Below are 26850 nucleotides of genomic sequence, written 5' to 3'. Positions count from 1 at the left end.
TCAAAGGGAGCTGTTGTAAAGCTCATTGAAACAGAAGTATTGAGGGGGAAAAGGAAAAGGCAAATGCTGCTCCTTAAAATGCCTCTGTGTCAGCAACTTACATAGGTTCCTTTACTGCTTTTTCTCACTATTAGCCACCTTACTCAATTTGTGCAATTAAAGAAAATGCATTGTTACCGGTTTAAAGCAAAAATTTGTTTTAATTTCCCACAAGGTCAATCCATATTTTGGCTTTAATGATAGTTCCAGTTGGAAATATAAGATAGTTTTGATGTAATAGGTGTCGCTTGTAGCAGAAAGTGTCATCGACGTTTTTTTATTTTTTTATGTCTAGTGTCTTTTTCTAATTCGCGGAAAAAAAACGATTTGAATTTAATAAATAAATATTGTATATAAAATGTACTCAAATTTGAACTATTAAAATGTTTTCAGCCCAGTAGATGGTGCTGATATCGTTATGCTATATTGGTGCTCTTTTTATGACCTATGGAACAATTTCTGAGATTTAGTTCGCTTTTGACCGCGTTTTCTTTCATTCTAGTCTTCGAAAACACACCTATCTAAATGAGTGTACTTTTTTTTTTTTTTTTTTGATTACACTACTTAACAAATCTGAAGGAAAAATTTGCGACTGATGTGCTAAAAGTACTGTGGAGTATTTGGGGTGTCCTGATTACGAATTTGGGTTCAAAAATTTTCCGTCACGTACAACTACAGTATAAACCAAAATTAAAGGTATTGTTGTTCCTCTCAGATATTTCCAAAAAATAACATCAAATAAAAGTAAAAATTTTGAGGTTTTTTATTTAGTTGCTTATTAATTTTTATTAAAACAACCAAATTTTTGTTTTCAGTTTTTTAATTTGAAATAGCTTAAACAACAAAGGCATTTTCATTTCAAACCTTAAAAGGACAAAACTAAAGCACATCGTTCATTAGTTTGAAAATAATACCTAAATCTTTAATATTTTGTTGCAAATCCTTTATTTTGGATAACTGAAGTGCATCTTTTAGGCATAGAAGAAATTAAATTATTTACTATATATCATGTGCTATGTCATTCCGAGCAATCTGTTCCGCTTCAAAAATTTTTTCCTTGGTTGTACCTTTATTTTAGAATTAACGATCTCTCAATGGGGTTGGGATCGGGTGATTTCGCCGGCCAGTCTAAAACAACAACTCTGTTTCTTCGCAACCAGGTTTTGCAATGCCTTGAAGTGTGCTTAGGATCACTGTCTTGTTAAAAAAATGTCAGTGTAAATAATATGAATAAATCCAACCCCGAGCCCAAAGAAACAGCTCCAGACTATAAGATTACCACCGCCATATTTAATGGTCCCAACACGATACTTGGGGCTTAGTCTCTGCCCTTTCGGCTTTCTCACACGCCTTATGCCATCCATCTTGATGCTATATTTTGATTCGTCTGAGAATAAAACTGTATTCCAGTTTCTGAATGCTTCAATCGAGATGAGTTGTTGCAAATTCAAGTCTGGCCTTTCTATTTTTTGCTGAAATAAAAAGCTTACTAGCCGTACGACGACAGAACATCCCGACATCAAAAGTTCGTTTTCTAATTGTTCGTTCACTAACTGGTAAACAAAACTGTTTCTTTATTTGACTGGAAAAGGCTGTGGGATCAATTTGGATAGCCTTTTTGATCAGGGAATCATCTCTTCTTGCAGTCTTTACTGAATACCGTACTTTAACAGTAGCGCAGTGATGTTTTTTCTATCAAAGAAATACAAATATGCTTCTGCGAAGTTTCTTATTTCAAATTGTTTAACTCGAAGGAATAGATAAAAAATATTATAGTTTTTTGTGAATAAATATATACATACGTAATTGTTACATATAAAAATTTGCCCCTAATACCATTGCAATTTTCTAAAATTTAGGAATAAAAAAAAGCAAAGTAGGGGTGCTTTAGATTTGTCCAATACCGTTTATTTGTCATTTTAGTAAATGGTTTTGCTTTGACCCCTACGTTCCTTAACTACAACTCCAAAAATCCTACGTGTGAGAAAGTTTTGCTATAATTTTCTTTTTCCAATATATTTTTTCTTTTCATGGCCATACTTGGAAAATTTACAACGTGTTTATTTGTTGCTGGCTTCAGCTTTTTTACCGTTTCGCCTGCTTGACTTAACCATTTGTTGTTGCTATTATGCAAATCTATGCAAATGGTTGTATTTGCATGTATTTGTGTAGGACAGAACACTTGTTGCGTATAATAGTACATACTCCACTGTTGTTGTTGTTGCATATTTTGATTGCGCTGCTTTTATTTACATTGACTGTCTAATAAGTATTTGTTTGATGGCAGTTGTCATACATTTAAATGAAATTGTAGCATTTTTTGTGCCAGTGGAATTTATAATGAGTTGTCAAACCGTAGAAATATTGTTGATGAGGTGGTTAAGGGAAGAGCAGCGGAGTTACAGTTTATTGAAAGCATGTTGCATAATGTTATTCATAACTTATTGACTTTAATGTACTCGCTCTTGAATAATAAGAAGTTTTAATGCTCGTTGAATTTTGCATTGCAAATCAGATACATATATACATTTATTCAATCGAGGAAGTAACCTAGAGCATTTATTTTGTTCAATTCCCTGCAATTAAAACCCTTAAATTTTTATTAGAATTTTTTTCTTAAGTAAAGAAACATCAATATGAAAAATTTATTACAACAAAATTTTCAACATAAGCGCCTTATATGTACCTAAATGTTTACTTCTGTTTGAATCTTAAAAATGTATGCTGCGAGTCGATCGCCTGGAACACTAATAACACTTTATATTCAATATTCTATACTTCAAAGATTTGCGCTGCGATTGTGTTTGTATATAGTGAAAATTGCATTGGCTGAACGAAGTCAGCATCAACAAGCATGCTACTGCATGTTTCATATCATACCTGCTTTGTTGTTGTACTACTTCAAATTGGCCAGTTAATTTGCCTATTCATTTCGTCTCAAACATTGTTTGCGTTTTTCTCTAATTAAATTAGGTTTTCTTGCATGCTGTTCAAATCAATTGGTCCGTCTGCTGACTCTGCTTCTTCTTCCACTTCAATTAACACACCAAATCGAGGTTTACTGCTCGCCGCCGCATTTAAATTGCGAACCAATAAAACACTCCCCACTGTCGCTCATGCAGCTAGCGCCTCATCCTGCTTCAGCGTCAACGTGCCACACATGCCACACCCTTTAAAAGATAGCTCTTAACCCGCTTGTGCGATTTGCTTGCAATGTTTGATTAACTCGATTATTTGCTCGCGCTCAGCACAGCTCAGCTCAGCGCGGCGCCGCTTTCCCGCGCTTAATTAGCAGCAACGGTGATGCACAAACAAATTGCCTGCACTCACACACACACACATACGAGTGTTTACATGTGTTTGCCGTTGTATTTGCGCTCGTGGTGTTTTTGCGGTCGTGTTCTGCATGCATGGCAACCGCACAGCTTTTAGTGCAGCGAGCGCGGCTCATATCGACAGCTTAAAGTGACATTTAGTTGCAGAAGGTAAATTTGCTTTGTTTAACAACAAATTTAGTCAGCGTTTACGTTTACAAATCGGCTTTTGGCTGCGGTTGCTCTCATTTAAATGCTCGTATTTCACGACTCGTTCAGTGCACTCCGCCCGCTGCCCTCGGCGGGCATTCGTAATCTGTCATATTCGGTTGCAGCAACCAGCCTTAATTGTAAATTGGTGAAATTCATTAGAACTCGGCAATCAGCCGCATAAAAGTTACTCATACGCCCCGCCATTTGCGAAAGTTGGTAGCTGCATGCAACATGAGGAGCACAAAGGTGGGATTTTCATCGACCTTTAGCATCCTCCGCCAAATGCATGTGTGTTTGTGTGTGTGCGCTCGTTTGGAATTTGTATTTGCCGCGCACTCGTTCCTCTCACAGTGCGGGGTATTTTAATTATGTGCGGCTTTGTCGGCCGGTTGGCAGAGCAAAGTAAATCGCAAATTGCCAATATCATGTTCATGCGATCACAGAAGCTCTCGCCTGTCCTTTGGCTGCGGAATTTTCTCCTCTTGTTTATTCGTCACCATCATCGGCCCGTTAACCAAAAATGCAAATGGCGCATCGACGAAGATCGTTTAACTCTACAAAGCAATAGAAGAATTAAATACGAAAATAAAATAAATATTGAAAATATTATTGTTTGAGAATATAAAGAAATGAGTTACGGTGCCATATTTTAGTTTTAGTTTCAATATTGTAATACTGCATCTCTTTCGTAAGTTTGTTTGAAATAATAGCAACCTTCTTTAAGTAAATACCGGTAAAAATCTTTCTTAAAAATATCATTTTTGATATCCCCTTTGCAAGATTTCAGTATTAACATGAATGATCACAGCCGGCAAGCTAACTTGCGCTGGCGCCGTCTGGCTAGCGGTGGCTCGCACGAAAATAACGGTGCCCTGAGTTACTGCGCGATTTGCAGATACATATGTACACACACTCGTCGTCAATAGCTTAGTTGCAACCGTACTTGCGTTAATATTTAGCTAACAAGTTGGACCAAATTGTGAATCTAAACCATCCTCGAATCTGCTTGAACACACACAATTTCAATTTCATCAAAATCGGTCCAGTCGTTTAAGAGGAGTTTAGTGACATACACGCACACAAGAAATATATTTCAGATTTCAATAATAACCATTTTGAGCCTAAACTTTTTTTTTTGTATGTATATATTAAGATTTCAATAATAACCGTTTTGAACCGAAATTTCCATGAGGTAATCGTTCATACGATTCTCTTATGAAATTTCCGCCTTAAAATATGAACCCGTTGGCAACCATCTAATATTGATTAATTAATTTTTTTTTTTCAAATTGAGTCACAGTCGCTTAGTTATGCACTTTTCTCGCTCAACTTCGGTTAAACCGCCAATGTAAATTTCAATGTAAAATATCAAACAACAAGTTCGGATTTAAAACATGTTGAACAAAAGCGCGCGGTTAACGAGCCAAATTACTTTCTATGATTCCACGAATCGTAAATTGCAATTAGAGTGTTGCGACCACAAATAGCAGGGAAATTTTTGCACCAACAATAAAAGCTATTTTTATGACAATGGTAATCATTTATTATAGTTAAAATGCACACACACACACACACACATACAAATGCACATGCGGTTTTAGCTGCGTTCGAACTCATTGCGGTAATTTGAGCTTCGTGGTTGAAGGACACCAAAATAATATGAAAATCTCCGCATTCTCAATATTACATACAATTAAATTCAATTTATCGAAAAACAATTACACATTTAATTACAGACCAATTCTAGAGTAAGCTGGTAGGTGTATATCATATGAATGTCTGTTTAGTGCTTAAATAATAATAAATTAGCATACTGACAGCTCAATAAGCATTTTCTAATTTATGTTGTTGTTGTTGCTACTTTTTGGCAACCTGTTATCAAGCAACAGCGTCCCGAAATAAGTAACCAGATGTTGGAGTAGCAGAGAGTGAGAAAGTTACCGCTTGAGAGAACAGAAAGCTTGAGAACATATTCCAAAGACGTTTAACCGCAGGCACATTGACTGTTGACTACATTGTTTACCAATTTCAGCGTGGCACGTAACTCCAATAAAAAGTTATCGGTCTCTGCCGCACGCCGTTTACGAAATTCTCAAGTCATAACAGCGAATTCATATTTTAACAACAATTGCTACTTAATGATAAATCTTATTGCAGTACATATTTTAGAGATTAACAAATTATATAATTTTATGTTTTTTTTAGGATTACTTTATTATCAAAAGGGCAAAACAATGAAAGTTGCAAAAAAATCAGTTTATTTCTATAATTCTTTAAAGGTTTCATGGGTTTCCTCGGTTAAAAAACAGCCTTTTTTCAATTTTTTTTCTCATATAAAAAATGAAATATTTTATAAAAAATTTTTATTGTTACAAATATACACTATTAACGAAAAATTCAGAAATTTTTGGAATTTTTTTTTTTTTTTTAAACTCAGTCATTGCGATACCATTTCAGGTGACCCCACGGAAAAAGGATGGGCCCGCGTTGGCAGGACAACTCCTTACAGGATCACTTAAAGTGAAAAAAACTGAAAATTGGATTTTTGACAGACATTATAACAAAATAAAAAAATAATATGACAGTTACAATTTCGCGACATTTGTTTTTCAAATGGTTGTAATCGAAATAAAATCCTTCGTCCAAGTCTTTAAGAATTTTATCTCAAAGACCTATGTAAAATTTCATGAAGATCGGTTGAGTAGTTCTCGAGAAATCTTGCCAACCGATTTCAACAACACAGTTTCGAGAAAAACGCGCAAAGACGGCGCACTTAGTCTAGTTAGCCTTGGGCGCACAAGTTCTCAGGGCTGTGTCTCCGAAACTATTACCCAGTCAACTTGAAAATTTAGGGCAATATTCTAATTCTTATTATTTAAAATTTAATAATAAGGTAATAAAAAAAATTCGATTTTTTGAAACCCGTAAACCCATGTAACCCCTAAAAAATAAATTCTAGTTATTCCATAAATCCGCCGTCTTATTACACTTCCTCTATCAACTGGCGTTTTCCACCCAATTAGCGCCTGCTTACGAAGTAATCTTATTGTCAATACCTTAACTGTAATCAACAAATAATACCAATAACTCATTCCCAGAAATAACTGCATATTTACACAGTTATTACATTAATTCATTAAGGAAATAAAATCTGATTTCCAGAAAGTGTGCAAACAACCAAATCTGATTAAACTCTTACCCCTTTTCCCACGCTGATTTCATGCCATTTTATATTTACACAAAATTCTTCGCTCTTTCCCTTGTCATGCCACAGACCGAATGAAGTCATAGACCACTGGCTGGTCAAAGTTCTGACCAAACGAAATACCAGGAAACTGAAACTAAGAATTGTGTATGTGTGTGTGGGTGTAATACTTCTGTTTCCATCCAATGATAAATTGAAAGATTTTCTTTGGAAGCGAGTCATTATAGTTGACATTCCAAGCGATTCAACGGGTGGGAAAGAGTAACTGGCTGATGCCGTTAATGTGTCGCTAAATGCCGATTTTTTCTATTATACAATCACGATTATTTGCATTTGTAGGTTTGGGTGTGCAAATGCTCTTGTACAACAAATTATAGGCATATGATGAAAGGGCTTAGTCCATTCAAGTGTTCGGAGAAAATTTATTTGAACAACTCACGCCGCTAGAAAAGCTCATTCAAAAGCGTTTGCGTGTGCTTATAGGACCAATTGTGGGCGCCAATCTCGATAACACTTATTATTTGGAATAATTCATTAATAAACAGGCCTTTATGCTCATTCCGCGTCTGTATGCGCTCCACTTGTGTTGTGTGTTCGGTATATGCTATTATTCTTGCTTTATTATAAATGACGAATCGATAAGGTAGAATGCCCAGCTGTATACAAAAACAACAACAATTGGAACTATAGCTTAGCATAATTAATTATTATAATCAGTGGGCGAGTGCTGCCATACTTATCAGTTATTGATTGCCCTTTTCTCACTGACTCACTCAGCGATGTCGAGCATTTGCTTTGTTATCGCGATTGTTGACTTGAACACTCAGCCAGTTGGGAAATTGATGGCATAGTTTTTCAATGGGTTCCCCTGAATTAATGGATTCATTTTCAGTTGCACGAAGTCACAAAATTGTTGAATTAAAATGAAATACGAAATGCAGCGGAAGCGATAAGAGAGTAAATAAATCCAAAAAGAAACATAATTTGCATAGCTTAGTATTCGATAATTGTATGTGAGGTAGCGATGAGGGGAAGACGAACGAAAAAAATCGATAAAACACAAAGACGCTTTATATCGTTGCTTTCTTTGACACTCGCTGCTGAAGATTAGGTCTGTTTCTTCTTCAAGTGGCGATACTCTTAGAGGTCTACTTTATAATCTTTCTTTTTAGTCGAAACAAAAACTAAAACTAATTTGAGAGCAGCATTTCGGATCTCCTGAACCATTTTTGATCAATTTAAGAGCTTCATTTCTCAGATTTAAATTATTTCGTGAGTGACTTTTAAAGCAAAAACATTGAAACCCCTTACCCATGTCGACTTAAAAATTATGCGAAGAGTCGCACGTTTCTTTTCATTTAAAGTTGCATAATTTACCTTTCTTCCCTTTTAAATTAATTCAAAAAGTTCGCGCCGACAATTAAAACCCGAATTGTCTTGTTTCTCAACAACTTTTGATAAACTCTTCTTTTTGCTTTTTTTGTTTTTGTCTTTTACTCAGCTCATTAACATTTAGCCACTTCCGTGCCACTGCACTAGTCAACAACGCGCTTACAGACATATTCGTAGAAACCCTTCGCTATGCCTTTTCAGATCGTAAGAAAACACGCCAGAAAAAACGACAGATGCCAACAGTTTGTTTAAAAATATCCAGAAGCCGAAAATAAATGAAAGCATATTTAATGAAAGATAAATAAGCGCGAATTTTGACCCTTATTATTGCTGTTATTGTTGTTTTGGCTGAAGATGCCATTCCTTGCGTATACGCAAAAGACCGCAAACGGTCACAACAATAACAAATGACTATGGCGGACGGAAGTGCGCAGAAAGAAAATATTGGGTTTGCAGTCCCTTTTTCTCCGAAAGACAATGCACGGCGCGCACCAATTGCCTTTCCCCACAGCCTGTCCGCTGTTGTGTTCCAGAATAAATTGGCGTCATTCGCGCTATATTACATTGCCGTTGTTTCTGAATAAAAGTGTGAGATTGAGTGCAGGACAATTTAAGACAAGTCTTTTCAGTAGAAGAAGAACTATTGATGCCACTTTTACCTTAAAACTTTGGCAAAAATTTCGTATCTTTCTTAATTTTGCTTAACTTATAAAATGTGCCAGCTGTTAATTAAAATGTCGTTCCAATTTCCTTAAATAAAATGGTTGCAATTTACGTTTACCGAAGTTTTAATGAAGCTAAACAATATTTGTGACATTCTAGTACTTCGTTGTGCAACTTAAGCAGATCTTTTTCAGTGCGAATCAAATAGATTTAAAAGCTGGTATTAATTATTCATAAGTTTCTTTGCGCTGAGTCTAATGCTGCATGTCTAAACCCTTGGTCCTTTAGAAATTGAAAGGAAAATACAATTTTTCTGCTTTAAGGATTTCAGTTTTTTTCATTACATTATCACAAATTGTTTTGTACCGTGATTCGAGATCTTGATTTAATGAGCTTGAAACCATGTTGTGTAAAGGATCAGTCTTTAAAAGACAAATATTGATGTAATCTAGTGTAAATTCTTTCAATCATTCCTGCATACGCACTAAATTGTAAACACGTGTATATTTCTACAAACATACATACATTGTGACAAAAAGGCATCCGGAAATTATAAATAAAACGCAAAATATTTCATTATTCATCAATATTTATTTTGTCATATATTTATGCCAACGATTTTCCAGTCCTCGAAACACTTTTCATAAGAACTTTTTGGGATGGCCTTCACCGAATTTCTTTTTATCTCTTCGATCGACTTAAAACGCCACCAAATGTGGTGAACACGGTGGTTGATCGATGGTATTCATTGCGTTTTTAGCTTTAAATTCGGTCACAATCGTGGCTCGATGCAATGGTGCATTATCATTGTTTAAAATCCATGAGTTGTTCTTCCACAATTCCGGCCGTTTCCAATAGATGTTCTCACGCAAAACCTCACTTTCATCAATGTCAGTTGAAAAATATTTTCATCAGTTGAAGAGGTCGAAGGTCATACAGAACGAGATCTTCAATGATCTCTCGACCGTCTTTGAAGGCTATGTACCACTCGTAGACTTGTGTTTTTGGAAGAAACTGAATCACCTTTTTCAACATTCGCAACGATTTTGCACACAAAATTTGGTTGGAAACACAACATTTTGGACAAATTCTTTGTTCGATTTATTTATGCGTGCTTTTTTGTCACAATGTACATATATGAATGAACGCGTCTAAATATATAGACACTAAAGTTTAAACTTCAAATTGTCTTCGGATTTCATTCAATGATTCAATCATCGATTTCTGTGGCCTTGCGTTAAGAATCTCTGCTTGGGTTATTGACTTGCCAACGTAACTGCCGGTCAAAAGTCTAAAAGCGGCAACACACCAAAGGAGTAGAAATGAAAAAAAGAGTAGAAATGAAAATAGCTTAAGAAGGTTAACAAACGCTCTAAAGACCGGAAAGTTTCGTACCCGCACTTCGCCGAAGAGCACTTAAGCATGCATTTCACTCGCTTGCGAGAAATTGGCAAAGCTAAAAGATTTGAACTTGGTCAAACATTATTACATTACGGTTAAGCATTGGGAAATACATTGGTATTCATGGATATTCACAGCTGAGCTTCAGCAAACATGTTTAGGGTCGAGCAAAGGTTAATTGTTTATAGAAATAGTTCACATGGCTGTGCAAAGCATACACGCACTCACACACATATAGTTCATATATGGCATTTGCAAGCTCCCATGCCGTTCAAGTGCTCAATAAGGGTCACCGATTCCATTATTGGTGCGCTTGCGGAAAGTTGGAACTGTTGAAAGTTCACAGGTTCATTTGCCTGGCGCTGTATGTGCTGATGTGTGTTTGGTGGCGTGCAATTTTGTGTTTGTGCAATTTATTGTTCGGAAACAATTGGTGACAAATGCGTTTCGACTTTGCCCGACATCAGCGGCAGACGGCAAAGGAATTAAATCCAACAAAGAAGTGAAGTTGGCGAGTTTCGGCTCGAGCAAAAGTTCCAATAAAATAAATCAGCAGCTCATTTGGGGGTTTAATCATTTGGAAAGTCCCGCAATTTGGTGGCCTTTTGCTGTGCTGCGCATAATGGTGGCAATAACCTGGGGCATAATTCATTATTGACCGTCTGGCCGATTGTGACTCGACGATTTGTATTGTTCCCCTTTATTGTTGTAATCGGTTAGGCATAATTTGCATATTATGTAGGCATATGTGTGTTTAATCCCCGCCGTTAATGGGTCTTGGGCGATTTTGTGTGCTTCATGTAATGATTGCGCCTTAATGTATACTTTAAAATATAGTTAATAGGCTACTGATAAAGGCTAACAATTTGGCTTGGGATTAAAGGCTTTTTTGTGGCGTCTAGACCACTTACTTTTTCATGGATGATAAACCGAAGCACGCTAATTTCCCCAAGAGATATATGAAATTAAGAGATACAGTTTATACTAAAAAGAAGGCTTACAAAGCATTTTTATATGCATGCTCTGGATTTTCTTCTAATTTAACTAACCACTTTAAGAGGAAACAAGTAGTTAGGCGCAGTTGTTCAGCTGCACAGCTTTTATTTTCTTCTGCTTTTTTCTTGCAGGTTTTCATTCCTCTTTTTGTTTTTGCTTTCACAGCTTTGTTTTGTTTTCATCGATGAAGCAGAAGCAAACGTGGCTTGGGGTATGGGGCATGGGGCATGTAATTGAATGTTTCGCATCACTTCGACGTATTGAAGTGCGCAAAATGTATTTTTTCCTCGGAGCCGAGCAAACTGCAAAACCCAAATGATCAAAAAAAGAACAAAAAAAAAGCAAAATTGAAAAAACAGCGTATCAAAATGAAGTGTGTGTGCAAAAGAAGAAACAACATGAAACGTAAGCAAAACAATGAAAATTAATGGTGCATAGCAGAAAGTTGCCTTCATGCTTCTCCGCTTGTGTGCTTTCCTTGCCTTCCGACGCAGTGTCAATGGGTAATTGCGTCGCGTTCGCCAGTGGAAATATGATTTGGCGAATTCCTCGAGGCTTCCAATTGCCGCCAATTGTGTTCAATGTGTGTGTTGATGAGCAGTTAAAACAATAAAAATGCAATGAAGCTATTTTTGCGAAAAGAAAAATTCAGCGTGATTTTTCCAAAGCAGAAATTATGATGTGAAAATTTCCCCACACGCATTCAAATGAGTAATTTTGGTGAGAGGGTTACTGAGTCATTTATAAAACGAAAAATAAACGCGTGGCACTATTGTCAGCGAATAATTTATTTAAAAATGTAAATATAAATTATTGATTTCAGCATTTATGGCTTTCTTCTTAAGCTTCCAAGAAAAAAATTCAAAAAAAAAATAATAATAATAATAAAAAAACCACTGTTGTCATTTGTTTCCGCCCAGGTTCGAACTGAGGACCTTGTGCGTGTGAAGCACACGTGATAACCACTACACTACGGAAACGGTTGACGACCTTTCGCCGGAGTGCGCATTTAAGCTGGCTGACCTATAATAGGTTTTGCCGCTTCTCCTTCTCTTAGCGTGCATTGACCGCTCTTTATAAATCAAGCATCTGCTCTTTACTTTAATGTCTTACGTCTTTTATGAGTTCTGAAAATCTTACACACACACAGTTATGCTACATAATGGAATAGAGAGTCATTGTAAGCGGGAAAAGGAAAAAAGTAAGATTTATATGGTACTTAAAGTTTACTTAAGTAAGTAAGCTTATGAATTATTTATCAACTTACTATTATTTTATGATCTGTTAGCGAGTTGCATGCTAGTTCATTATTAATTTTGTTTTTAACAAACAAACGAAAACCGCCAAATTTCTGTATCAGTTAAAAGCGAAAATATGTACTGAACTTGAGTTATGAAAAGGATTGAAGCTGCTATGCACCAAAAGACTATTATTTTCAGCAATCGAGTTATATAATACAACCTTAAAAATTGTTTCATAATAGCTTCTGCTAATCTTCTTTTCGCGCCTTTTTTTATCTTTAACATTTTAGTGGCTTTCTTAAATACCTTCCCTACTCTTTGAGTAACTCCACTCCACAAGCTTGTTTGTCTGCCTCAAGTGACCCACTCCAATTTAACTGCTCTACTCAGTACACCACTAAATGCTCCCCCTAATCGCTTTGACCTTCTCATTTTCGCCACTTACGCGCTGTTGAAATTCTCATTATCGGTTTCGTTTATTTTCGCAATGACCAGTCATCAAGCTTGACCAAGTCTCGGACATCACAGTCATTTTGCCGCCACCCAAATTGTCTGGCAATCAATCACATGTCCCTGCCAATTCACGCACAGTCCCGCACATGCCTGCCCCCTGGCCACGCTTTTGTCCATCATCGACGTCTGTCGGCGTAATTACAAATAAAACGTCATAATACTATTTTTGCGCAAATATTATTGGATTTGTCTTTATATATATTGTAGGCCGTTTAATTTCTCTTTCAATTTGCTTTCATCACTTTGTTGCTCATTCCTGCTTTCAATCAGCGTCACCGTCAACCACAAAGACGCGCCGCTGTCCTCATTCTACGCTGACTCTCAATGCGCTTCGATTGACACAAATAAAAACGGAAAACGCGGGCCGGATGAGGTGCAGGAGATGCGACGGTGCAATAAACTTAAAATTTCAATTTTCCATTCGACTGTGTTCGAATGAACGCAGCACGAACAAAAATGGAGCAAAGACGAACACACAAAGTTAAAACGTAAAACGAACGCAAATAAAGAAGCATGAAGCGGAAAAACAAAGCGGGGGCAAAGTGGCATTAACGAGTTCGTTGTGGCTTCCAAATAGATGGACGCCTCAAAATAGTGACATAGAAAATTCTATCTATTATTTAACGACACTAATAGATAGTAAATATACTGATAAATACAGTGAAGCTTTGCGCAGTGCTTGAGGCAAGAAAAAAACTGGAATTATTGAGTGACGGAACGATTGCGGTTTGCGTTTCTGTCGGTTATTGATGGTATGCAACGTTGCTCGCCTGCCCGTCTGCCGACCGTTGGCTGTTGATTAACCGTTCAGCTTCAGCCAGAGTACCGTGTCCACTTAGCCTTTCGTCACAGCCAACTTGACTTCGACTGCATTAGATCCATTTCGCTGACAGCTAAACTAACAGATTTGATTTTGTCGACCAAGTGGCTGCCGCTGGCTTGTCTGCGTTGCTCTCTGGCTCTTCTGATAGCTAAATTATCTACGTGTGTATGCAAACGTCAGTGTATTTACAGTTATTCGTATTTATTTGTATATATTTGTTAGTAAAAGTGTGTATTTATGTGTATTTATCAAAGGCAGCCAATGAAAGGGTAGAAACAAATAACAACAACACTACATTTCACCTAGGATGTACTACACGTATATAAGGCAAAGAATGGAAGAAAAATTGCTAACGATTTACACATCTCCACCCGAAGTGTGATTAATTGCGGCCCAAATACTGCGTAAATTGTTGTTGTTGCTCTTTTTTATAAAATTAAATCTTAAAAGGGTACTACTGAGCAAAAACATGCTCGAGGAAATAGCACAATTTATATTATATAAAACACAACAAAATGAATGAGTATTGGCGTATAACAGTAATCCTTCGTGCATTTGCGGCGCTAGTTTAAACTTTAAGGTATTTGCTGTGTGGTTTTCTAACCTTATATTTATTTAAACATTTTTCGCTATTTCTTTAACATGTTGGTCTAAGCATGTAACGGTTAAAAAGGTCGGAATATGAGAAATATTCAATTAATTTCTCTTTGAATTATTCAAATAATTATTTATTGTAAGAAACATGTAAATACATGTAGAAGAAGTTAAAATTTTATCGAAAGAATAAAATTTTGCAAATAATGACGGTAGAACTCTTCAGCATAATTCTTATATATAAGAAAGCAGGTTTGCATTGATTTAAGAGAAACCCTAAAATAAATTTCCATATGAGGAATAATCCTCTCATATGCTAACACGGGGGGTGTAAGAAAAAAATTTAATTTCATAACACACCGAATATTTAGTACGTTCTTTTTTATACTCTTGCAACCAGTTGCTACAGAGTATTATAGTTTTATTCGCCTAACGCTTGTACGTATCACCTAAAAATAAGCGAGATAGATATAAGGTTATATATGTATATATATAAATGATCAGGGTGGCGAGAAAAGTTGAAATCCGGTTGACTCTCTGTCTGTCCGTCCGTCCGTCCGTGCAAGCTGTAACTTGAGTAAAAATATAGATATCTTGATGAAACTTGGTATACAGATGCCTTAGTACAAAACAAAATCGAGTTCGTAGATGGGCGTAATCGGACCACTGCCACGCCAACAAATCGCCATTAACCGAAAACCTATAAAGTTCCATAACCAAGGACTAAGTTAAGATATAAAACTGTAATTTGGCCCGATGGCCCCGCCCCCTAATATGTATAATGTATATATCTCCTAAACCACTAAAGCTACAACAACCAAACTCGTCCAGCGCCATTATTACAAGAACTCCTACCGATGGTGTGAAAATAGATGTAATCGGATGAAAACCCCACTCACTCCCATATAACGGTACTGTTCAAAACCACCGCCGTCTACTTTTTTGTGAAATCCTATATCTCGGGACCTGACCAAGCGATTTCGACAAAATTTTCGGTTGCAACCTTACTTGTTTAAAAATGTGTTTATAAGTATAATCCAAAATAAAAATAGTTGGAAAGTTAACATTAAATTTAATGATGTTTGGCTACACTTGTAATATCCATAGAAAAGTTATAAAATTGTTCGCTCCCTCGAACCATTGTGCCAACAAAGCAGCAAAATTTCATATTAAATCATAATCTTGCTCTCTACTATTTCCCCTTCTTTTCGCATATTCCCTCTCCACCTTTTTTTGAATTTTGTTTTTTTTTCTTAAGAAGTTATAGTCCAGCGTGGGCTTTTTTTCAATTTCAATTTAACATTGAGGTAAAATGTTGCAACAAGTTATTTTTAAATCGGCCAACTCGTTCATTTAGCCGATTTCCCGCTTTGCTTAAATCTCCTGATTATTTCCAAGATTAATGACGGCGAAACTTTGCAGGCAATTTCTTTGGTTGAGCGGTGGTTCAAGGGGTGAGTTCTTAGAGTGAAACTTTGAGAATTCCATTAAAGCTATCCAACGCAACTGGTCCTTCGCCTCCAAGGCTTTGGTCGATTAGTTTCGTTTTACCTCAAGATCTCGCACGCTAATTGTTTTGCACTTTTGCACAAATTCTTGCTTAGTGCGCTCAACTTTTTCTTCCGTTGATTACAAATTCAAGGGCGCACTCCGCCAAAGTGCAATGTTGGCAAGTAGCAGCCGTGCGTGCGTGAGTGTGTGGGTGTGTGTGTTTGGATACTCCGCTGACATTTCCAAAGGGAGGTTGCAATTTAAGTGCGCGTGTCTGTGCGTCTGTGCGTGTGTGCGCGTGCAGCTTTGTTGCCTCATTGCTTCCTGCTTTGCAATATCTTCCACTTTTCTGGCGCATTAGCGCGAAATTCCGAAAAGTGCAGCGCCATAGACTCCTCCACGCACACAGAGCGCAACAAGCAGCCAATACACACACACATACATGCATTTCCCCTCTGTTCTCGGCGGCAGCCCTTCTCCCACTTGCCTCCGTGCGCTTTCCTTTGTTGCTTCATTCAATTCCTCCATTTTTCGCTTTTGTAATTATGAAAAATTCAAGCACTTCATTCTCTATTTTTAAATGTAGGCGTGTGTTTTGTGTGTGTGAGTGCGTGTTGCGTGCTGGCATTCATATGCGCTGACAGTTGAAATTTCAAAGCGAAATTCCTATTTTGCACTTTCATGCATAATTTACAGTTTGTTAACACAACAACATGCGTTACTGCAATTGAATTGTTGTAATTTATAGTTATTGTTGTAATTCAGTTTTGATGTCTATTGTTATTGGAGCTGCCATGGCGGCATGAGTGCCTCATCAGTCATTCTCTATGACCTTTATGACTGGCTAAAAGCAACAAAAATACAAAAACAAATGGCACAAATGAAATTGAAAATTGATGAAGTGGTGAGGAATGGCGAAGGAAGCGTACGATGAATGTCAATGTGTGTTTTTGGTCGTGTTTTTGTCACGTGTAAAAAGCTTCGCTCTCAAAGTAATTGCTCTTCTCGCGCTAAAGCTGTGATCATTTTAATTCCAACTCACTTTTCGGCTTTTGTGCTTTTTTTGTTGAAATTAATAGATTTTTTGAATAGATAAGATCGACTGCCGTTGACTGATAAAATTTGTAACAAAATACTTGTTGTTATTGTTTTCGTTGGAACAGATTTTGAGCCAAGCTTTGAAGTTATCCCAAAACGGCGAAAATTCCTGTATTGATTCACATTTGTTTTTGAGCTTATACTCAAAATATATAGCCAAGCACCAAACTCCTGATCGCCTTAGTATAACAAGTTCCGATATTTCGTGGAAGCCGACGACGGAGATGAATAGAGTTTCAACAGTGGATATGAATAGTACACTTTACTCACGCTTATTTTAAGTTTGCAATCCATTAAGATTGAAGAGGCCTGTGAAAAAGAGTATTTCACAAGTCCACGCAATAAATACGCCTATTATAAATCAAAGAATATTTTGCTTTTGAAAAGTATAGAATAACTTCAAGCTCTAAATATAAACACAGTCACTTAATTAGTCACCTTTTATACCTTCGCGTTTATTTCATGTGTATTTCCTTCCCACTAGCCTCACATATGGAATTTTTTTCCTTTCGTCCTTCACTGAGCTCAGCACTTAACTTTAATTTTACTTGCTTTATGGCCGACTCGGCAATAAAGTGCAGGAGAAGAAACCTTTTACCAAGATTAAAACAACCACAACTTTAATTAGTGGAACCATTAAAGCGAAGCAAGCTTTTAGGCGGCCAACAGCCTACGCGTTCGCTCACCTTTCACTAAGGCAACTAAAAGCTTTGCTTTTTTCAGCCGCTTTTGCGGTCTTTATTACTAAAACATTTGGAAATTTGTTATTGATGTTTTGCTATTTTTTGTTTTTAATTAAGCTCAACCACAACCGGAATGCTGGCAAAGCGGAAGGAATCAAAGCAAACTCTGAAAGCGGAAAATATATAGATTAGAAATAATCATAGCTTACATTAGAGTTAAAGTTCGAATTGCTTTCCGTGTCCTGCGTTGTAGCTAAGTCATGCCTTATTACAGCGGTGGTCGGACTGCATCTCAATTTGCTCTGTTTGTCTCCGAATTTTGAATGCGACTTTAAGAATCCGTTGAGCAAACTGCTTTCAAATAAATAAAAACATAAGTGAAGTGCATGATTTTTAGTCATCATCTCGTTGGCCGTTGGCTCACTAAGTACACATCTGTGTAGTGATTGTTGGAGCCCGCAGTATTATTGCCGTTATGATTGTTATGTTGCTCATTGTGTACACTCGAGTTGCGGGGCCATTAAATATGCATGTAAGGGTATTTGTGGCAACTGCACGCTGTTGTGTGGAATTATGAACTGTATATATTTCTTTGAGCCACTTGATTCGAGGTGAAAGCATAAAAGTTTAGCAATAAACATGAGCACACACTTATACTTTTATATCCATATTGAATGATGCATGAAGAGTGCTTTTAAAGCGGAATGTAAAGTTGGATAAATATTATCACGGCACAGTTTTTAAATTATGAAAAATTCGTTGAATTTCATGCTATCAAATATTCGAACTAGAAAAAAATGTTAGCATGATTCGAATAACCGAAAGTCAAACGTCTATAAAAAATCGTTATGGTTAAAATGTGAATGTATTTCTAGAGTGCATTGAAGAATATAGTCATGAATCTGATATATTAGGGTGACTATAAAAATCAAATTCCAGATTTTTCGTAATATTACCAATATATTGTACAATACATTGGGTAGTCGAAAAAGTCCTTTCGCATTTTTTCAATAGACGTTGTTACAGTCGTATATCTCCAGTGCTACCAATCACATTGTGTTATACCTACATATATGTAGTGTTGGAAAAGTGAGATTTTAAGCTTTATTTAATCAAAAATTAAATTCGGGGATGTTGAAAAAAAAATTACAGTTGCTCAAAAGTGTGTCAAAATAATGAAGAAATTCGCTATATTTTGAAATTTTTGTATAAAATAGGGAAGAATGCCACTCAAGCCGCCAATGAAATTTGTGAAGTTCCGGAGACGATGCTGTATCAATTCGTGTAGCACAACAATGGTTTGCTAGCTTCCATTCTGGAATTAAAATATTTAAAAAAAACTGGCTACAACAAGAAGCTCGATGTTTAGGTACCACTTGAATTGTCTGTGAAAAATTGAATGGACCGAATTAACATCTGCGATTCTTCGCTGAAGCGAAATGAAATCGAACCATTTCTGACGCGAATGGTAACAGGAGAGAAAAAGTGAGTAAAAATACGACAATAATGTGCGAAAATGATCATGGTCCAAGTGTGGTCCAAGCATGGTGAAGCTCAACAGATGGTCGCAAGGCCGGAATTGACGCCTCGAAGGGTTATGCTGAGTATTTGGTGGGATTGGAAAGGAATCATCCACTATCATCCACTATCCAGCCTGGTCGAACGACTGATTCTACATTTTACTGTCAACAACCGATGAGATTGAAGCAAGCAATCGAAAAAAAACTACCATAACGGATCAATAGAAAGAAAGGGCTTCGTCTTCCGTCAGAACAACGCTAGCCCACACACATCTATGATGACTCGGCAAAAACTGGGAGAGGTTGGCTGGGAAGTTGTGTTGCGCCCACCATATAGCTCTGACCTTGCACCATCGGACTACCATTTGTTTCGGTCAATGCAGAACTCGCTTAATGGAGTAAAGTTGACTCCAAGAGAAGCCTGTGAAAATTACTTGTCACAATTTTTCGCCGAGGAACCAAAAAAGTTTTACACTGATGGAATAATGTCTGTAGCGAAAAAATGGCAAAAAGTAGTCGACCAAAGTGGTACAATTAGGTTCATTAAAGTTCAGTATAAATAAAAAAAAAATTAGGATGAAGTTTGATTAGAGATACGAAAATACTTTTTCGACTACCCAATATGATTTTTTATTTGCTTCCATAATTAAGGACCACCCTAATATACGATTATATATAGTAAATTTAAGTTATTTTTACATTTAAGGTATTTTTATTATTTGCAAACCTTGCCCCAATTCAGCCCCCCTTTCCTTATCACATTAAGTCGGAATGCCAGAGGGCTCCTCAATTTTTTTGTTTTTGTTATAATAAATCCATATCTGCTGCTAAGAAAACACAGCGCACCTGAAGATAGCGCCTTAAACTGCACGCCAAATTACAAATATAAAGAAAAGTGAAACTTATTCAAGACGTTACAGCTTTTGTGAGCTAAGGTACGGAAAGTAGAATACAAAGAAATCAAACCCTCGGGACTGGAAAATGGAAGTGAATTTTTTTATTTCTTCTTCAACTCACTTTTATTGCTGAATTTTATTCATGCTTTGCTAGCTTTCGATAAAATTTTGTTGAATCGCTCAGGGGGTCATGAGCCAAGCACATCAAATTCAGATTTTTTGATTTTTTCCTTACAATTTTGCATTGACAAATTCTACTTAAACTATACACACACTTATTGGCAAAGGCGTCTGCTGAGATGCCTGCCTCTGTCTCTATAAGCGAAAAAAATAGCTTGAAACATGCGGAAAATCGCTAGGAGGTATGGTTGAGGCGTGCTTGTCTTGGGGCACAAATGTCACCCTTGAATATACAAAACAGGAACCAATTTTTGGATATTCTTTTGTGGAATTTTTTTTCTAATTTATAATTTTATTTTGAATTTAAAATTACAAGGGCAGTTCGCAAAGCAGAGGAAGCAACCAGAGAAATATGTATATGTGCTTCTGTAGGTGTGTGGGTGTGTTGAGTTTTTCACTAGAATTTAATGCGAAGTAAAACTCACACAGAAATAGGTATAATGGATAACGGTCCTCCGCGTCGCGCCGAACTTATTCAGTCGTGCAAATCGCCAATGTCTCTCACCGACTGGTGAGTTTCCACCACCTGTTGCTGTTGTTGTTGGCGAAATGAAAATTTGCTTATTTAAAATTAATGAAGCATATTAATTTTTAAGAGTAGTCACTCCCCAGAGGCCAATGCAGGTTCCTTTGAGCTGACACTAGCTACAAAAACACACACACACGCACGAGGCAGCACACTCGGCAAAGTTCTGTTCAAAGTGCCATAAAAAGAAGTGCTTAGATAAATTTAGCTTCTTCGCCATAAACGTGTATTTGTGGCGTCCGGATGCGAGCAAGAACAGCTTACGTACGGCTGCATTCCCAAAGCCGTAAATGGCTTACTCAATGAGTGGAAATCTACTTTGATCTGTTTGTTTGTGCGTGTGTTCGTGCGGTGTCTCGAGACGTGCACGTCTGAGTGTCAAAAGGTTTATTTGCAAAGCTAAGTAGAAATGTGTTTACCTTTTTAAGGATTAAGCACAAAATTTGCTATTTTTATATTCTCTTTGGCACTCCAGTTCACTCTCCGCTTCCCTTTGCTCCGTGGTAATCCCGTCGTTCTTCATTTTTGTGTTGCTGTTACTTCCATCGGTGCTGCAATTGCAATTAATCTATATTTTTGCGAACCTAAGCATTTGAATAATTAAATTGTCTGTATGTTTGTAACCTGTAAGTGGCAGAGAGCTTTTGAAAGGGTGAGCGCAGCTTTGCCAAAGCGTGTAGCTAAGTTATTAATGCATACTGCGCAAACAATTATTGCAAGAAAAAGTTTGAATAAGACTTTTCATTTTCACTGCTTGATTTTGTGCCTACATATTTGGAGAAAAACCAGAGAGTGGGAGCTTTTACTGGATGCGACGGCATAAGTCTTACACTTTATATGTTTATGCAGAAGAGAAACTCCATACGTGGGAACAAAGATACATCTGTATATAACTTCGTAAACCGATAACTCTTTCCAATAAAGTTGACTTCTGCTGGAACAATAACTTTCTTTGCATTAAATCGAAATGATCGGATCGCTTTTAAGCGATCTCTTGATAAGTTCGCTGTTGAGTCATTATCTCATTATCATTACCTTTTTTTGATTTCGTAAATTTTTTAGGAAGCTTTCAGAGAAATACGAAGGTATAGAAACATGGTATGATCGCATTGGACTTGAAAAGGCTTGTATTGATTCTTATATCCTGAACAAGGTATATGAAAGTTTGTAACACACAGAAGAAAACGTCGGAGACCCTATATACGGTATTGGAAAAATATATATGTATATAATAGCTGAAAATTAAAAAATAGTAGCAAATCCTTTAGTTTTGGTAACTAAAACGCATATTTTAGGCATAGAAGAAATTGAATTATCTATATATCATGTAGTATGCCATTCCAAGTAATTTCAGGTTCGAAAGGTTTGTTTTACACTTTTCCCTATTTATTTTGCAATTAACGATCTCCCATAAGTTCTCGTTGAATTTGACATCGAGTGATTACGTCTGCCAATCTAAAACATCAACTCTGTAACTTCACAACCAAGTTTTGCAATGTCTATAGTGATGCTCAGGATCATTGTCCTGCTGGAACCACCATTATAGTGGCATATCCTTTTCAACATACGTAGCATCCCGTTTTTTAAAATGTCGGTGTAAACAAACCGGTCTCTTATTCCATTTATTATATGAATAGGTCCAGTCGCGTGCCCAGAGAAAGAGCTCCAGACCATAACATCACCACCGCTATATTATATTTAATGGCCGCAATATAATAATAAGGTTTGAGCCTTTGTCCTTTCGATCTTCTCAGACATCTTATGCCATTCCATTTTTTAATATTATATTTCGATTCGTCTGAGAATAAAATGGTATTCAATTTTTGAATGCTCCAAATGAGATGAGCTGTCGCAAATATGAGTTTGGCCTTTCAATTTTTGCTGAAGTAAAGGACTTTCTAGCTGGACGCCAACAGAACAACCCGCCCTCAACAGCTCGTCTTATAATTGTTCGTGCATTAATTAGTAAACAAAAGTGTTTCTGTATTTGATTGGAAAAGACTGTGGGATAAATTTGGGTAACCTTGCTGATCAATGAATCGTCTTTTTTGTAGTTTTTTGCTGTCTTCCTCAGCTGTGCTGAGAAGGTACATTGTCAGTTTGCTGAAATTTATTTATTAATCGGGGACCACTGATCTATTCACCGAATATTTTTAACTAATTCTATGTTGAGATAAACCGTTTTACCAATCACTTGTTTTTTTATTTGTAAAGTCGGCTGAATAAGTATTTTCCGCCAATTTTGACTCTTAAACTCCAAATCGCAACTGAATATGAAAAATCTTTTGACAAAAATTTAGAAGTATAGAAGCAGCAAAGTTCTTTAGTTCATGTTCAATTCTTCTACAAAATGGTTAATAACACAAAAAAGTATCAAATTCTGTGAACAAAAAAAAACAAAACAAATAATTTACGACTTAAATAGACACCAAAGAACGCATTTATAGAAATAAATAAGCTTTTTGATTGGTAAATGGTATGCCAGAAGAACACTCTTCGACATTGGCTATATCGCAGCGGGAAAAAACCTACATTGTCAGTGCAGAATGTGAAGGAACGGTTGAAATTTGCCAGAGTGCACCGAAATTTGACAGCAGACTATTGGAAGCTTGTAGTCTGGTCAGTCGAATCAAAAATTAATGATTTTCAAACCAGAGGGCAAATAATATTGCTGGATATTCCATTGGGGAAACCATCTAAAGGAACCATGTTACAGAAATAGCGAAGTACTTTATAGTGGAATGGCCGCCAAGGCATGAGGTTGCTTGACTGCATATTTTCCAAGACCATTTAACCGATTTGGTGAAGAGGAGTGTTTGTCTTAAAGAACAAATAATATTTCAACAGTATGACGACCCAAAACATACATCCAAAGTAGCAGTAGAGTGAAGTAATGGCATGCCGAACAAATTTTCTTACTGATGCAGTGACCAGCTCAAAGTCCTGATCACAACTCGATTGAAAATTTGTGGTCAATCGTCCAAAGAAGGTCAGGACAACATCGATCAAACCCAAAGAATCTGGACACGTTTTGGCTAGGGTACGGCGATAATAACATATCATTCTCAATGAATTTGTACAGAATTTGGTGGAAAGTATGCCAAACCTTTTACAAAATATTTTGTGTAGTGAAGAGTTATGGATTAATACTAGATATTTGCTATTTTCTGAAAGTTCTGTAAGGTGGTGATTTTATTATTATTATTTTTTTTTTTTTTTGTTAAAATTCGATATCTTTTTTTTGTATTGTAAACCATTTTTTACAATTGAACATGTACTAAAGGTATAAACAACTTTTTAAATTTTCTTTATTACTTTAGTACACGAAGTACTAATTTGTGCTCTCCACTGTGTGTCAGAACAAAAATTTGCTAATTTTCAATTGAATACTTTCTAATATTTTTTTTCTATGATAAAACTTAAACTGGTTATATTTACTTCCTTAATTAAAAAAAGCGAAGTTTTAAGGGTCGTTGTTGTCGACAAATGGTCATTAAAAACATACTATTACCAATATTTAAAAATATAAAATTTACAGAAATGGAGTTTTTTCCAGCGCACAACATTTACACATGTTTCTGATTAATCTGAATAAATTTAAAAAACGTACGAACTTAAAGCAATTGTCCCTCAATATCAGCTATTATTAAAGTATCGTAGCCGCAACACCTTCATGCGCCCTGAACCTGCATTTTTATTAACAGTGAAACTTACCAGCGCCCAATGGCCTCCGGAAATATACAGTACGCTTGAAAAAATATGAAAAGAATAATAACAACCACACGCGCCACGCAAAGGAATAATTTATTGCAATTCCTTCTGCATGGAGTGGTTAAACAGCGAGCAGAGGCCAAAGTGGGTGGCAAAAGTGAAAAGAAACCAGCAAAAAATATGAAAGTTGCAATCAATAGTTATTTAAAAATTATGCATTTATTTATTTACCAGCATTTTTGCAAAGATAAATATTTTACCAGCCGAAGGACTTGTAAATGTGCGACGCGCTCAACGACAAGTACTCAATAGTAAATAAAATATGTGCATGTGTGTATATAACCAGTGCGTTGTGCGAGAAACTCAACGACACACACACACACGCACATAAAAACATGGAAGTAGCGCCAGCGAAGCATAACGAACTCGAAAAACACACTCCCGCATGCAGCGTTGCCATATCAAGCGTTAATTATACGAAGGCCAACAACTACAATTAATCACGAATGAAGATTCACGGTGTTAAGTGAGCGCATAAAGCAAATTTATGGTCGATCCGTGGTCACATTTGCCCGCTAGTTGTAACATCAAGCACTTTCCTGCTGGGTAGCACCTTTGCTACAACAACAATAAGCATTAAATACAGAAACATTGATGTAAAGCTCAGTCAGAGCAGCAATGACAATATTGTCGACAATAGTTGCAACAACAATAAAAAATATAGAGCTGCGTTGATGAGATTTATGTGTATGTTGGCGGTGGTAGAGGGGTAGAGGGGAAGGTGGAAACGTGTGAGCAATGCCAATCGTCGTTGATGTACAAATAAACAGTTATTTATGTACACGAACTATGGAAAAGGTGAAATTACAGCGGTGAAAAGCTTTGTTGGCACATTAAAATACTGTCGGGCATGAAAGTATGTGGTTGGCATAAATTGGTCTCACATATAGAATTGTATACATATCATAGGGTGGTCATGTCCTGCTTGACAGTTGTAGAAAAAGGGAAAAATATGTGAACTACGTTTGAAGGGTGTCACGTTAATTCCAGAAATTATCCAAATCGGACCAAAATTGTTCGAGCACGTAGGTACCAAATATCTTGACTCCAGTCCTACAGTTAATAGTTGATATTTGACCTAAAGGATCGGTCAATGTATGAGCTATATTATATAATTAAAATTCTGAGTGAATCTTTTCCTGATATTAGTATGTCTGCCACAAATGGGTTGAATCGGGTTAATACTTTTCTTAACCCCCATATACTTAATATAAAGATTTTCGAACTTCCGGGTGACCTTGTACCGCAAATAAAGGCGAATATGTGAGTTGTCCCAATGAAAATAAAAGAGCGTGTTTGTGCCTAAAATGTTTAAAATTGGGCGAAAACTCGACTTAGTCACATATAAGTCATATGTATAATATTAGGATTTTCGAACATTTGGCTGACTTTGCTCCATATGATGGGCTTGTACAATCAAGCATCTGAGGAACCTTGATGAAACTCTGGGAGCATTTTATTAGTCTGTGGCATGTAGTTGTATGTATGAGTATTGGTTAAAATAGATAAAATCGAACCTCCCATGTAGTATTTAATTATTATCATTATTGCAGCGAGTTTTATGCCAAATATATCGGTCAGTGAGTGTTATTTATTATTTTTATTTAATATAGTGTTTTATCAGCGCCTGAAGTCATTTCCGGAGCTTTGATTCTTTGCGAGTTCCAAGAGTATAAAATGTTCGGTTACACCTGAACTAAGCCCTTCCTTACCTGTTTTAACTAGGTTTCATGCAAAATACTTGCTTTACATAAAAAATAATCAAATGGTAACCTCAGCTGATTGAAATATTTCCGTGAAATATTAACGTTTAAGATATCTTTAAAGTATGTTATTAGATAGATACACAGATAGTTAAAAATGAGGTATTGCGCTGCGACCTGGGGTCTATTGTGTCCTCTCCTATATCACATATGGTCACCAAGGTCCAGCATCCTGAATAATTCTGGGAGCCTGTTGGGCGCTACTGAGGTGATGTGCTCCCTGTCCATGTAGATAAAATCCAGGGCTTTAAGCCTGTTTCTGAAAATTGCTAGACAATATAGAGTCAGGTGTGCTGGTGTTTCCTGTTCCAATTCGCAGAACCGGTAGTTTGCGCAAGAGAATATGCCCATGTTGGATACGAGCTTCCTGAGCCTGCAGTGCCCTGTGTAGAACGCGAAGAGTAGGCGGAATTTGTCATGGAGAAGGTTAATTGCTTCCTTAAACATAGAGAGGTTGTACCCTCTTAGAAGCAGTTTGGCATGGCGCATTCCTGCTACCTGCTGCAGGTGCTGTTCTCTCTCCGCGTG

At 36.6% G+C, this 26850-nt stretch overlaps 1 protein-coding gene and 1 non-coding gene across 5 annotated transcripts in view; one reads left to right on the top strand and one right to left on the bottom strand.

Annotated features, from left to right (window-relative positions):
- The window catches only part of LOC120775670 (eye-specific diacylglycerol kinase), a 242124-nt gene that overhangs the window by 75984 nt on the left and 139290 nt on the right, over positions 1-26850 (top strand). The gene's annotated exons all lie outside the window — the stretch shown is intronic.
- Positions 12131-12203, bottom strand: Trnav-cac. The gene has a single exon. It is a non-coding gene; the product is annotated as a tRNA-Val (tRNA).

The sequence above is a fragment of the Bactrocera tryoni genome, chromosome 4 (genome assembly GCF_016617805.1).
Source record: "Bactrocera tryoni isolate S06 chromosome 4, CSIRO_BtryS06_freeze2, whole genome shotgun sequence".
Taxonomy (NCBI): Eukaryota; Metazoa; Arthropoda; class Insecta; order Diptera; family Tephritidae; genus Bactrocera; species Bactrocera tryoni.
Note: the sequence above shows the minus strand (reverse complement) of the source record. Positions and strands in the feature narration are given on the sequence as shown.